This window comes from Gallinula chloropus (genome assembly GCF_964237585.1).
Source record: "Gallinula chloropus genome assembly, chromosome: 2".
Taxonomy (NCBI): Eukaryota; Metazoa; Chordata; class Aves; order Gruiformes; family Rallidae; genus Gallinula; species Gallinula chloropus.
The window spans coordinates 89,694,041-89,705,309 of record NC_140086.1 but is presented as its reverse complement, the minus strand read 5'-3'; positions in this window follow the sequence as shown (position 1 = coordinate 89,705,309).

Here is an 11,269-nt window from a genome sequence, read left to right as displayed (position 1 = left end):
AGTTTGGTTTTTAAGCCAGGAGAGTTAAACTACCAGGGACAGGTTTATTCAGGTATAAATATGCTTTGTATGGGTACAACATAGTCTCCCTCCCACAAGGTCATGCAGGGGAGTTAAAGCATTATAACTGAAGCCAGCACTGGCCTTTTTTACATACATGTATCAAGCATGCGTGGCTTCTGTGCATGCGTAAACCCAAGGCAAGCATGTGAATTCTTTCAGTTTACAGACAACTGTAACCGTCTAAAGGCAGCTTGAATATGGACTAGTTTTACTCAGACTTCCTCCGCTCCTACCTTCTACCCAAATTAATATTGGAGTAGATAAGGCCAGAGAGCATTTCCCTTCCCTTTTTTAAACCTTTCCTTAGTTTAAATGGTCTGACTCATCAGCAACAGAAAGATGACAGAACGTCTATTCCCCCCCAATATTTTGGCATGAGTTTGCTATCAAATTAGGGTAGTCAGTCCAGGCCAGTTGGAAAACAAAACAAAACAAAACCCAACAAAAACCCAACAACAAAACACAGGCTCCTAGCACACTCATTGTACGTGATTAGGATTCGGGGAGGGTGCGGAGTATAACATCATCATAGGCAGAAAGTGAAAACTGCCAAAGGAAACGCCTACACTCTTCCTTTACAAAAGCTGCTTGTTGTGTCTGTCTGAACAATTGTTAAAAAACCTGGAGGGGAATTAGGAGGAAAAAGATAACTGACTTTATTAAGAGCAAAAGATTGATTGAGCAATTGATTGCACTTAATTGGAACTGTGAGAGTGAGGGAGAGGATTTCAGGTTTGATTTTGGTTGTTTTTTTCTTCCTGGTCTCGCAGACAGTCCCGCCATAGAACCGTACAGGCAGGAGACTGAGTTACCGAGCTGAGATTTGTTTCTTCTCCCAGGGCATTGCATGCCTGGAAGTAGCTGGCTTTGGGAGCTGGGCCCTTCTACAGCACTGCCAATCGCAGTATTTTAGGCCTCAGAAAGGAAGAGTCACAAGGTTAAATTTCAGAGGTTGGTTTGTGTATGCAGTTCTTTCCAGAGCTTTTTTTGCTTTGCTCCTGAGATACACTCGCATTCATAGGATGCTTTCCTCTGTAATGACAAGGTCTAGAAAATTTTTAGGCTTGTTTTTAATTTTAAAGAGAATTGCAAGATTCTCATGTCATCAGTTCATTTCAGGAGAGGAGTCCTTAGAAGAAAATGTTATCCAATTCAGAATAATGAAATCTGGAAGAATTATGAATGAACCTCACTAACCAGAGGGACAGAGACAACGCTTTTATGAGGCATATTTTCATGAGGCAGAGTCTTCCTTTTCTGGAGTTACGCACATAATAATGAAGCTGCAGCACAAGAGAGAACTAGCTCAGAATTTCACAATCTTTCTCCCCAAAACAATCCTCAAGGGGAAAAATGATAATGTGTATGAACGGTTAAACTTAAAGCAAAACCCGAGCTAACCCCTTTGAATGAACCGATTGTTATTACTTTACTATATATTACCTTAATTTTCCTCTTACGGAGCAGGAAGGACAGACAGATAAAAGTGTGATTTCCAATTAAAGCAAAGGTTCCAGCAGTTTGGTTTGGATTTGCTTTGTTTGAAATCACATTGCTGGTTACATGGACCTCAAACTTATCTCAAACAGGACAGTCGGTACACAAACTCCCAGAGACGTTGAGGTTGGAAGGGACCAGACCAACAGAGCCTTCTTCTGCCTGTGTGATCACTTTACTGTAATATAAGGCCTTTTTGCCTGCAAAGGCAAGGAGTTGAACTGGATGGTCAGGATGCCCTGTGCTCTGCCTTTCCAGGGGCAGGCTGCTGGTACTCTGCAGAGCTGCACGCTCCGATGAGGCATTTCATATCCACTAACCTAATTTGCCTACTCTAAGTAAGAACAGAGGCTTTTAGCTGAATACTTGTCAAGTAGTAAACAAAACAGGAGAGAATGAAGGAGTGACGTTGCAACAGCTAATGGCCAGTTTTGCAGTTTGAGGCAATAACGGATGGCCCTAAAAATGGTGGGACCGAACAGCAGTCTTCTTCCGTCCTTCCTCCTTACAAAAAATCCTCCAACGTCTTCAAGCAGAAACATTAAAAGCAGAACCAATTTCTCAATCACCCCTTCTAGTTTTCCCGTGTAAGCCAAGAGCCACATTGATACAGCAAGAGTAAGGAAACAACTAATGCCTTTTACGGTGAGGCTTTCTGTACCAAGGGGGTGGAACCAGCATGGGCTCATCTCTCTGTCAGACACATACCTCCTGTGCCAACTGCCACAGTTGCCAGCCGCCACAGTTGCCAGCCTCCTACAGCCCTCCTGCAAGTCTCTCCACAGCCACCTTTGTTTCTGCCCACCTGCCAGGAGTTACCACTTTCCCAGGTCTGCCAGCTGAGCTGCTTGTCCAAGCACTCCCTCACCCATTCCAGTCACAACAAGCCAGGTCACCTAACATGGCTTGCACTAGAGGTCTTTCCTAACCCGGTTCACTGGTGCTGAGGTGGGTTGGGAAACTGTAAGGTGAGCAATTCCACCAATACACCCAAGAAGTTTGTAACCTCTGGCAACCAGTTAAAGGCAAATTCGGCCCTGAGAGCCAGAAGAGTTCACGCCATGGAGCCTTTACAGTTCTATTCGCTCCATGCCCACCCCCACAGGACCGCTGGAGCAGTCATGCACGCATTTCTCCTCTCTTTGCAAATGGCTCCATCACTCCACAGCTACAATTACCTGTAGCTAGTGCTTGTAAAGTGCTTTGAAGATTAAAAGCACAGATACAAGTGTTAAATATTGTAATTATTCTTGCTACATAACATTGCTGCACTGAAAGTAGGGAGGGGCTGTTTTCCCGTGTTTGTATGTGGGAATACCATGACAGCTGCTCCTTTCTGTAAGTGAATTGCTGCCAAGGACCTTGATAAGGGGTTATGCTTGAAGGAAAAGGACCGAGTCTGGGAGTTTTCTTGGAGTGCCGCATACCACAGTGAAATTAAATTGTGCTCTTACCAGCCTTCCGCTGTCGGAGCTTATTCCTATACGTGCCGATTACCCCAAGCCGCCTCTGGCTCCAGGAGGAGCAGCAAGTGACTCTCAGCACCCCACCAGGGCTTGATCCTACAAGTAGCACGCAGAAGGAAACACGCTTACCTGAGAACTCAGACAAACAACTTAGGAGCAGCCTCACAAGCATCCAATCCCTAAGTCCCTGCTTCTGTTTTATTCAGCTCACACCTGGGGCTTTGGGAGAGACTTCTTCTTGAATAAGGACCAGGCAGCTAGGAGTTTGGGCTCCCCTTTATTAAGGGGACCTCCCTACCTCACAGCACTGCAAAAAGGGGTGACTCTGAATGCAGTTTCTCCACATGCTGCACAATTCCTCTTCAGCATCTGTTGGGCACTGTCATCGCTAAGCCCACATGGCCTGGAGGAGTAGCTAGATGGGGTAAAAGCCCCTGGATCTAATGCATTCTTTTATTCTCAGAAACAGGTGAGCGAAGGAGGTAGTGAGAGCGATGTGCAATTCATTACTACCTTGCAACTGCCCCAAAATATGCCAGGAGCCAGGCTGGCACCTAGCTGGCTTTCTGTAGCCAAGCACAAACAAGGCTGTGCTGAATTTGGGTCATGGCTGAGGACAAAGCTGTGAGTGACCACTCCAGTTTGTGGCATGGAGTTAAAATGCATTTCTGTGCATCTCTGGGCTCTGTGACACAGCAAGTACAGCTGAGGGCTGTAGCATTTAATCTTTAATCAGGTGATGCTTCTCTGTGTGCACTAGGAGCTTGCCTGAGCTATGGCTGAGAAGAAACCATACAACTTGCTGTTTCCATGTCTCACCCCTCCCTGATGCTGTGGCAGTCCTGACCAGCTTTGAACTTCTCTGCATGAGCGAGCAAGTATAGACCCCATGGTCCAAGAAGAAATGATACTATGACCCACCTCCCTCACATTGTCAGGCAGCTTTTGGCAATAGATGAGCATAAAGAGAGCCTGGAGAACACAACTCCTGCGTGAGCAGGTGACCATCACTTAGAAGGACACACCTTGCCTTCCCTTTCTGCACTCACACACCCACAAAAGAATTACTGAAGAGGTGAAGCCACAAAAAGGTTGGGTTGTTCCCACCTCAATAGAAAATACTGAAGTGGAAGTGAAGCAAGCATCTGAAAACCTCTTGAAGAGGCTAAGTGTAAGCACAGGCAACAGCTGCAGCTCACAGCATGTGAAGGACATATAGATAGGCACCAGGCTCACAGGACCCAGTTCAACAGACCCTCAAGTACCTACAGTTTCCCTTGAACCCTATGGGGCTTGCAGGTGTCTGGCACCTCTCTGGGAACCCATGGTACATACCCACAGTCATGTTACAGTTCCACAGATGTCCTTGTCTAATTCAAAACTACTGACAAAAACAGCACTTAAATTTGGATCAGGGAGATCATCTGCAGAAAGAGGCATGCCCTTCTTGTACATGTAATGTTCTGCATGGAAAGATCTGGCTGTGGTCTTTCTGAAGGGCTGAGGAGGGCAGATAAGAATGAAAACAATATACACTCATTTCAGGATGTTTTTAAACTCATTTGGTGTCATGGGAGAAGGAGGGTGAAGGACTAGAAAGAGTGAAGCCTGGGTGTGTCACAGGGAAAGGCTGTAGGAAGAAGCGTAGGAGGTGATGCAGACAAGCTCACTAAATTGCAAGGCAAAACATGGATTTTGTCCCCAAGCAAAACACCTCTGTACTGCTGTCAGGTCAAGCTAATAAAGACAGCTCTTTAGAGGCTCCACCACCTGTCTGTATTTCCTCTCTCACCAAGAGAAAAAATAATTAATAAGCAACTTCTGTCTGGCAATCAGCAACTATTTGCATCATCGTATATGGAGATGGCAGCCTTCCTGATCGTGAAACACACCTTCTCTTTAACAATGGAGCTTCTGCTCATTCAGCCCTGTACATAGCTGCCATCGACAATGCTGCACATGACTCTGCTCAAAAGGGGCAGAAGGTGGGCAGCACCGGCCATACAGGCTCTCAGAGGTTTCTAAAGTCTTGGGAGGTTGCCCATTGGCACAAAAGCCAAGCTCCAGTCTTTGCAGAGCCTTTGCAACACAGAATTTGCAATAGAATATGACTGTTGCTGGTGAGATGCAAATTCACAGTGATTTCAGTAACTAATAAAATAACTTCCTTTGTTTACTACACAGAGGATACAAGAAAATGAGGCTAGTCTGGTGCTAGTCCAACTCATTGCTGAAAACACTTTTGACAAAAGCTGACCTCTTTGCTCCTGAATAAATATTAGCAATTTGTTTGCGCATTGTTCAGCCAGTTTTGTAGACAGGCAAAGAAAAACGAGCAAAGAACTTGGTCATTTTTTTCCCCACCAATTGTCAAATAAGTTATTCACAAATACAAGCTTCCATCATTCATCTAGCACTAGACTAAACACTTTCTACTAAACTTAGTTTTCAGCATCGTGTTTCAGTTTATAGTTACATTTTTCCCTGGGCAAAGCAAGCCAGTCATTACACAGCTCTCATAGGTTTCTACTAAACATGCTTGATTAAGCCTTTTAGAAAGGAGGAGGTGGAGGAAATTGTGCTTTAAAGTTGATGGGAACATTTCCATTCACTTCAAGGGGAAATGCACTGGAAGAGATAACATTATTTTGAAGAGTAAACAAGCATACTTAACTCTGCAGAAAAAAAAAGCCTATGCCACTATCACACACCGCACTTGATGATGGACAGTTTTCAACCCAAACAGAGTGAGAAACCAATGCTGGAGCTGCCCAAAGCTACGATTTTCCCTTCCTGATAGTGCTACCTGGCACATAATATACATATGTGAAATGTAGCAGCATCATCCAAGCTCCAGCCTTGCTCACTCTCCAAGGACTTCACTTCTGGGAGTTCATTCACCATGGTGGTGCTGAGCTGGCACAAGAGCTCGCCTTTAATTTCACCAAGCCAGAGCCACAGCTGATGCAATTCAACTTAATGGCTTGCGGATCTGGCCTCATTTGAAAGGGAAAGCAGGATGTGGAAGGAAAAATAACATTTAAAAAGAAAAAAGGAAAAAGAAAAAAGAAAAAAGAAAAAAAGAAAAAAGAATGAAAAAGATGAAATTCAAACACGAATTTCTGGTCTGATTTGCGGCATGCCACACAGCCATGTGTGTCAGGATAACACACATGCAAGAGACCTCTGAGACAAAATAACTGCATGAAGCTACATTTGGAATTTCTATGGCTAGGCAAATTGAAAAGCAGGCACACCTCAAGAGCACACCTTTGCTGCAGGTCAGCAAGAAAACTCCGTGTCATCTTTTTCTTCAAAGAGGGTGAGATGCTGCTGCCATTCCCCTACATTTAGAAGAAAGAGGGACACGATGTGCTATTCATCCTATGCAAATCCGTGAGGAACACGACTGAGCAACATCTGTGATCACCTCTGCAGAGTGATTGTTTTTATCAGCGGTTACCACCACAAGCCCTTTTCTTCCAAAGGAAATGCTCCATTTTATCCCCAGTCCAGTCAGTTCCAGATGAATCCTTGCAGCACATCCCCCAATATAATTATGCTTATTCATTATTAGCACATCAGTTCGAGATCCTGGGCATGGTCAGGAGCTAGACAGTGTGTAAATGTAGAACTGGAGGCAGTCCCTACCCTGCTGAGATTACAATCTCAAAAGTCATAAGGGGGAAAAGAAGGAAAAAAAAAACCCCAAACAAAACACAAGAAAACAAACAGGCTCAGCAAATGTTGAAAGCCAGAGGTGTGGAGGGCTCATGTTCCTTCCCTTATTCAGTGTGTAGCCCAGCCTGTGGCTGGAAATGCATTCACAGAGACATGAAGCTCTTCTCGTGGCCCAGGGAGACCATCCCTGCCCACTGCAACCTCCTTTCACAGAGCTCTCTCCTACCCAGAAGAGTGGTTTCAGCTGTAGCTGTGCCCAGGGTGAATATTAAGGACAGCACAGCTAAGTGTTTGCCTAATACCCTTCTCTCCTTCTTCACTCAGCATGCTTGGCAGGTTCAGCTCAGGGCTTTCAAAAAGGCCAGTGTTTGGAAGTCTTGCTGTCAGCAATTAGGGTTTTCTTTTTCTCTCTCCAGAACCTGTACTTTAGACTTTCAAGCTCAAGGCCTGAGTAACAAGGAGAAAGGCAATGGCATAAAAAGCTATGTGACTACAGCCAAAGCATGCCACTTTGAGTCACTCCATCCAAAAACCGTGAGGCTCTGGCCAGAGTTGAGACCTGTAAAATAGAGAGATATACAGCGCAGAGTCGATAAGGACCTTCCTTTCAAATCTATCCCAAAGCCCAAGACATTATCTATTGGATCAGCCCCTGAGGGTACTTAGACGCCACTCTGCCTACTTTTTGGATCCCATCGGGATTTAGGCTAAAAAAGGTGCCAAGATGCTCTGACTCAGGCGGTTGTGGGCATGCCCGGCAGCAGAGCTACCGGTGCCCGGGGAACAGGCAGGTAAATGATGGAGGCACCAACCAAGACTGGATGCCTTCGAGGTTAGGTCGTTGCTCGTCAGTGTGCAAAGGGGCATTGCTGTGATTTGGGGCTACTTGATCTGAACTCCACTTATGCCCTGTTGCAAGTGACTAAGTCCCCTTTTGAAGCTGGCCCTTACGAAAACCATCCATGTGTTCCTCCGTGCTGTTCTCTCCACTTAATTTAAGTGCACCTAATCAGGAAATCTACCTAATTGGACTATCTCTGTTAAAAATCAGGGATGCTTACTAACAATGACTGCATCTTGATCGGGTTGGTAATATCACTTAATTGGGATGCCTTCAGGTATCTTAGTGGTTTGGGTTTTTTATGTCTCAAGCTCAAGCTAGTCTTGTCTGTCTGCTCCTCATAAAACAGCTTTCAGTGCCTCCTTAGTAATGATACAGGCAAACGATGATGTAAGTTACTTTAACATTTTTTGCTTCTGGCTGTCAGTTGGTGTGGGAGGGGCAAATTACCTGTTTCTGTGGGTGTTCTTGCCACAGGGACGGTTACGGTAGCTCCAGTCTCCATCCCATGCAAACCCTCCTTCTACCTCCGTGGGCCTCCCCGTCACGCAGGGAGCGCGCGCCGCCGCTCTCCAGACGTCTTCAGTGAATAGTGAAACGCTGTTTTCTGCTACCTGGCAAGCGTGCCCGAATTTGGAGGGGGGGAACCTACTAACTATAGCTTCTCACCGCAAGTGCTCTCTTTGTAGCTTACTATTTTGATGTTTGCAGCATCCCCAACACTGAGAGCAAAAACTGGGGGTTAAAAGTAAGCTACATCTGCCCAGCTACCCAACCTAGCACACACAGTTACTTCTAAGTGCAAGCCTCAGCTAAGAACCTCGGGCTCCACTTAGGGGTTATCAAGTTAAGTAGGAAAACTTAATTTTTGAAAATAACCCCTCAAGTGCCTGTTCCTTCACACTACACCATCTTAAAAGACCTGTATTTGTATTTTTCTGTCAAGGGAAGCACCTCTAAGACTTGCAAAGTCTCCTGCTTTGCAAAACGGGAGCTGATCTCGTTAGACCTGGCCAGTGACATCCTCACACGCAAACATCAGCCCTGTTGCCATCACAGTTGACCAGCAGTTCTTGCTGGGCCGGGAACTGGAGCCTGAGCTGTGGCGTGGGGCAGGCAGTGTGCCAGAGCCACACATCCCACACGTGGTGGTCGAGCGAAGGGGGATAATGCCGCCTCAATAAGAAAAGAATGATGGAAAGCTTTGCTTTTATTTGGTTCTCAAGAGCAAAGGGCCCTGAAGGGATGTTGAAATACAAATGGCCAAAGCTCTTTTCTGCTTCTGTGCAATTTTTCTGTTTCAAATCCCTACCAGCCTGTTTATAGGTTGGCAGAAGTGGTACTGCACATGGCCTTGTGGAGGCAAGGGGGAAAGAATCACACACAGCAGAGGTAACGGGCTCCAGAACCGAATGATGACTTCTTTAACCATTAAACAGTACACTCCTTAGCTTTGAGGACAGAGACCTACTAGAAAGAGGAGGGACTCCCATGGCTGCAAGTTGCAGGCGTTTGTCACACAGCACGTGTTTAAAAATCCACCTCTGCTGTGCGTTCCCTGTGTTTTATGGAAAGTAACAGATGTGTCTTGAGAGGTCTACTTCTTAAACTGTTCCTTCACCTCTTTTTATTACCCTTTGCTCTTTTGCAGTGAGACATTGTTTTCCATACGTAAACAACCGCAGTGGGTCAGTTCTAGCAGCGCCCAAATAACCGGTTGCACAAGGGGAGCACGCGCAGCTTCGCAGGGGTGCGTGTGCAGGCACCCAAGGTTTATTACTTGTACTGCCACGGCTCCTAGGACCCTTAACAGAGACTTGTTCTGTGGTGCAATTGTACTTAATACCCATAAATGCCTTGTAAAACTCTGGAAACCATGCATACATATATATATACGTGTGTGTGTGTATATATCTCTCAGCATGTGCGTGCCTGTGAGCGTGTGTGTATTTACACATCCCTGTATCCACACGACTGTGCGCAGGCGTCTGCCCCTGGATTTACCAGACAGTTTTACGAAGCTTGTCCTTCGGAGGCTGAACACATCAGTAATTAGACAGCAAGGGGGAGGTTAAAAAACAGAAGTGCTTTTCCTGGAAACCAAGGCTTTTTCGTTCCCAACTTTTATTGGCAAACCTGGCAACCAATAAAGACATTCCTTGGCAGAGCGAGGAGAATAATGGCCTGGAGAGCGCTGGCATTCCTCTGCCGCTCACCTCCGACGACAAGCTGTGCCTCCCGAAGCCCGCACCGCGTGGCCGCGCTCCCAGCAGCTCGGCGGCGGCGGGAAGGGGTTGGGAGTTGGGGGTTGGGAGCTTGTTTTGGTTTAGGTCATTCTCCCCAGCCCTCACCCCCGCGACGTGGGCGAGGGGAGAGCGCGGCGGCTCCGCGGGGCAGCCGTTGTGGCCGGGCAGGGAGCCGGCAGGTGCCCGGCCCAGCGGCGGCGGGGAGGCTGCGGGACCCGCGGAGCGGCGCGGAGCGGGGCGGCAGTGGCATGGCAAGCCCGGGAGGGGGCGCCCACGGCCCGCGCAGCGCCCAGCCGCCCCGCAGGTGGCCGCCGGCCGCGGGTGCGGTGCGGCGCGGAGCGGAGCGGCATCATCGCCCCTTTCCCCGGGGTGGGCTGTGGAGGGGGGAAAGCGGCTTTTCCTCTGCCCTTGCTGTCCCGCTCAGGCACCGACGGCTTGAGGGCTGGGAGAGGCGGCCCTCCTTTTGCGCAGCTCTCCGCGGAGGGCGGAGGACTTTGGACTTCTCCCCCCAAGCCCCCCTCTCCCGCCAGGAGCCGCCCGCAGAGGGGCAGCTCCCGGTCGCGGCTCTCAGCGGGGCTGCGCGCCCTCACCGACACAAACAGCCCCTCAGCACCCCCACCTCTGCTCCGCACCGTCCCCAAAAAACCTCCCAGCCCTCAAAAACGAGTATGCAAAAGGCAGGGAATCATATATCCAGGGGCTGATCTCTATCTGCTACCTAATGACTTGCCAAGTACTTATCACTTCCCAGACTAGGAACTGTCGCTTCATTCTAATGTAAATAAACCCTTTATACAAATAAGTCTTTCTCCCCTCCAGTCTGTTAAGGCAATAGGTGGAGATGGAGCAGGACAGGGCTGCAAAGGTTCACGCTCCCGGTTTCGTTGCTCCGTGTGTGTTTTCATTTATATGATTCCAGAGAATCCAATGGCTTCGGCCCCCCTCCGCCCTCGCTGCCCCTCCCAGAGAAAGGAAGGAAATAAGGGAGGAAAAGGAACACAAAAGGGACAAGGGACCTTGGAAAGTAAAAGAAAAAGAGAAAAAAAAAAAAATCTATGTCTGGCTATCTTCTTGTCGTTTTAGGAGAGAGTTTGTAACACCCCCAGTCCCCCAGATGTTAGTATTTTACTGTGAAATGCCAAGGCTAGAGAACCTAACAAATTAAAGCTTTCTTATGCGTCTGTGGGTTATTTTTGTTTGGGAATTTGGGTTGGGTTTTTTTGTTTGGTTTTTTGTTTTGGGGGTTGTTTTTTTTTCTCTCTCTGTGTATGTGTGTGATAGTACTTTACCTGAATAGCAGAAACAACACGTGTAGTTTCCCACAGCCTGTTTTTTTTTTTTTATTCCCTTTGCCACGACATCTCCGGGACGCAACCTGTGTCACAGAGACGAATTATAATGTATGACCGCGATAATTATCGTGGGAAGGTGAAACGCGCGGGCTCCGACGTCCTTATGGTCTCGGTTCTCCCCGG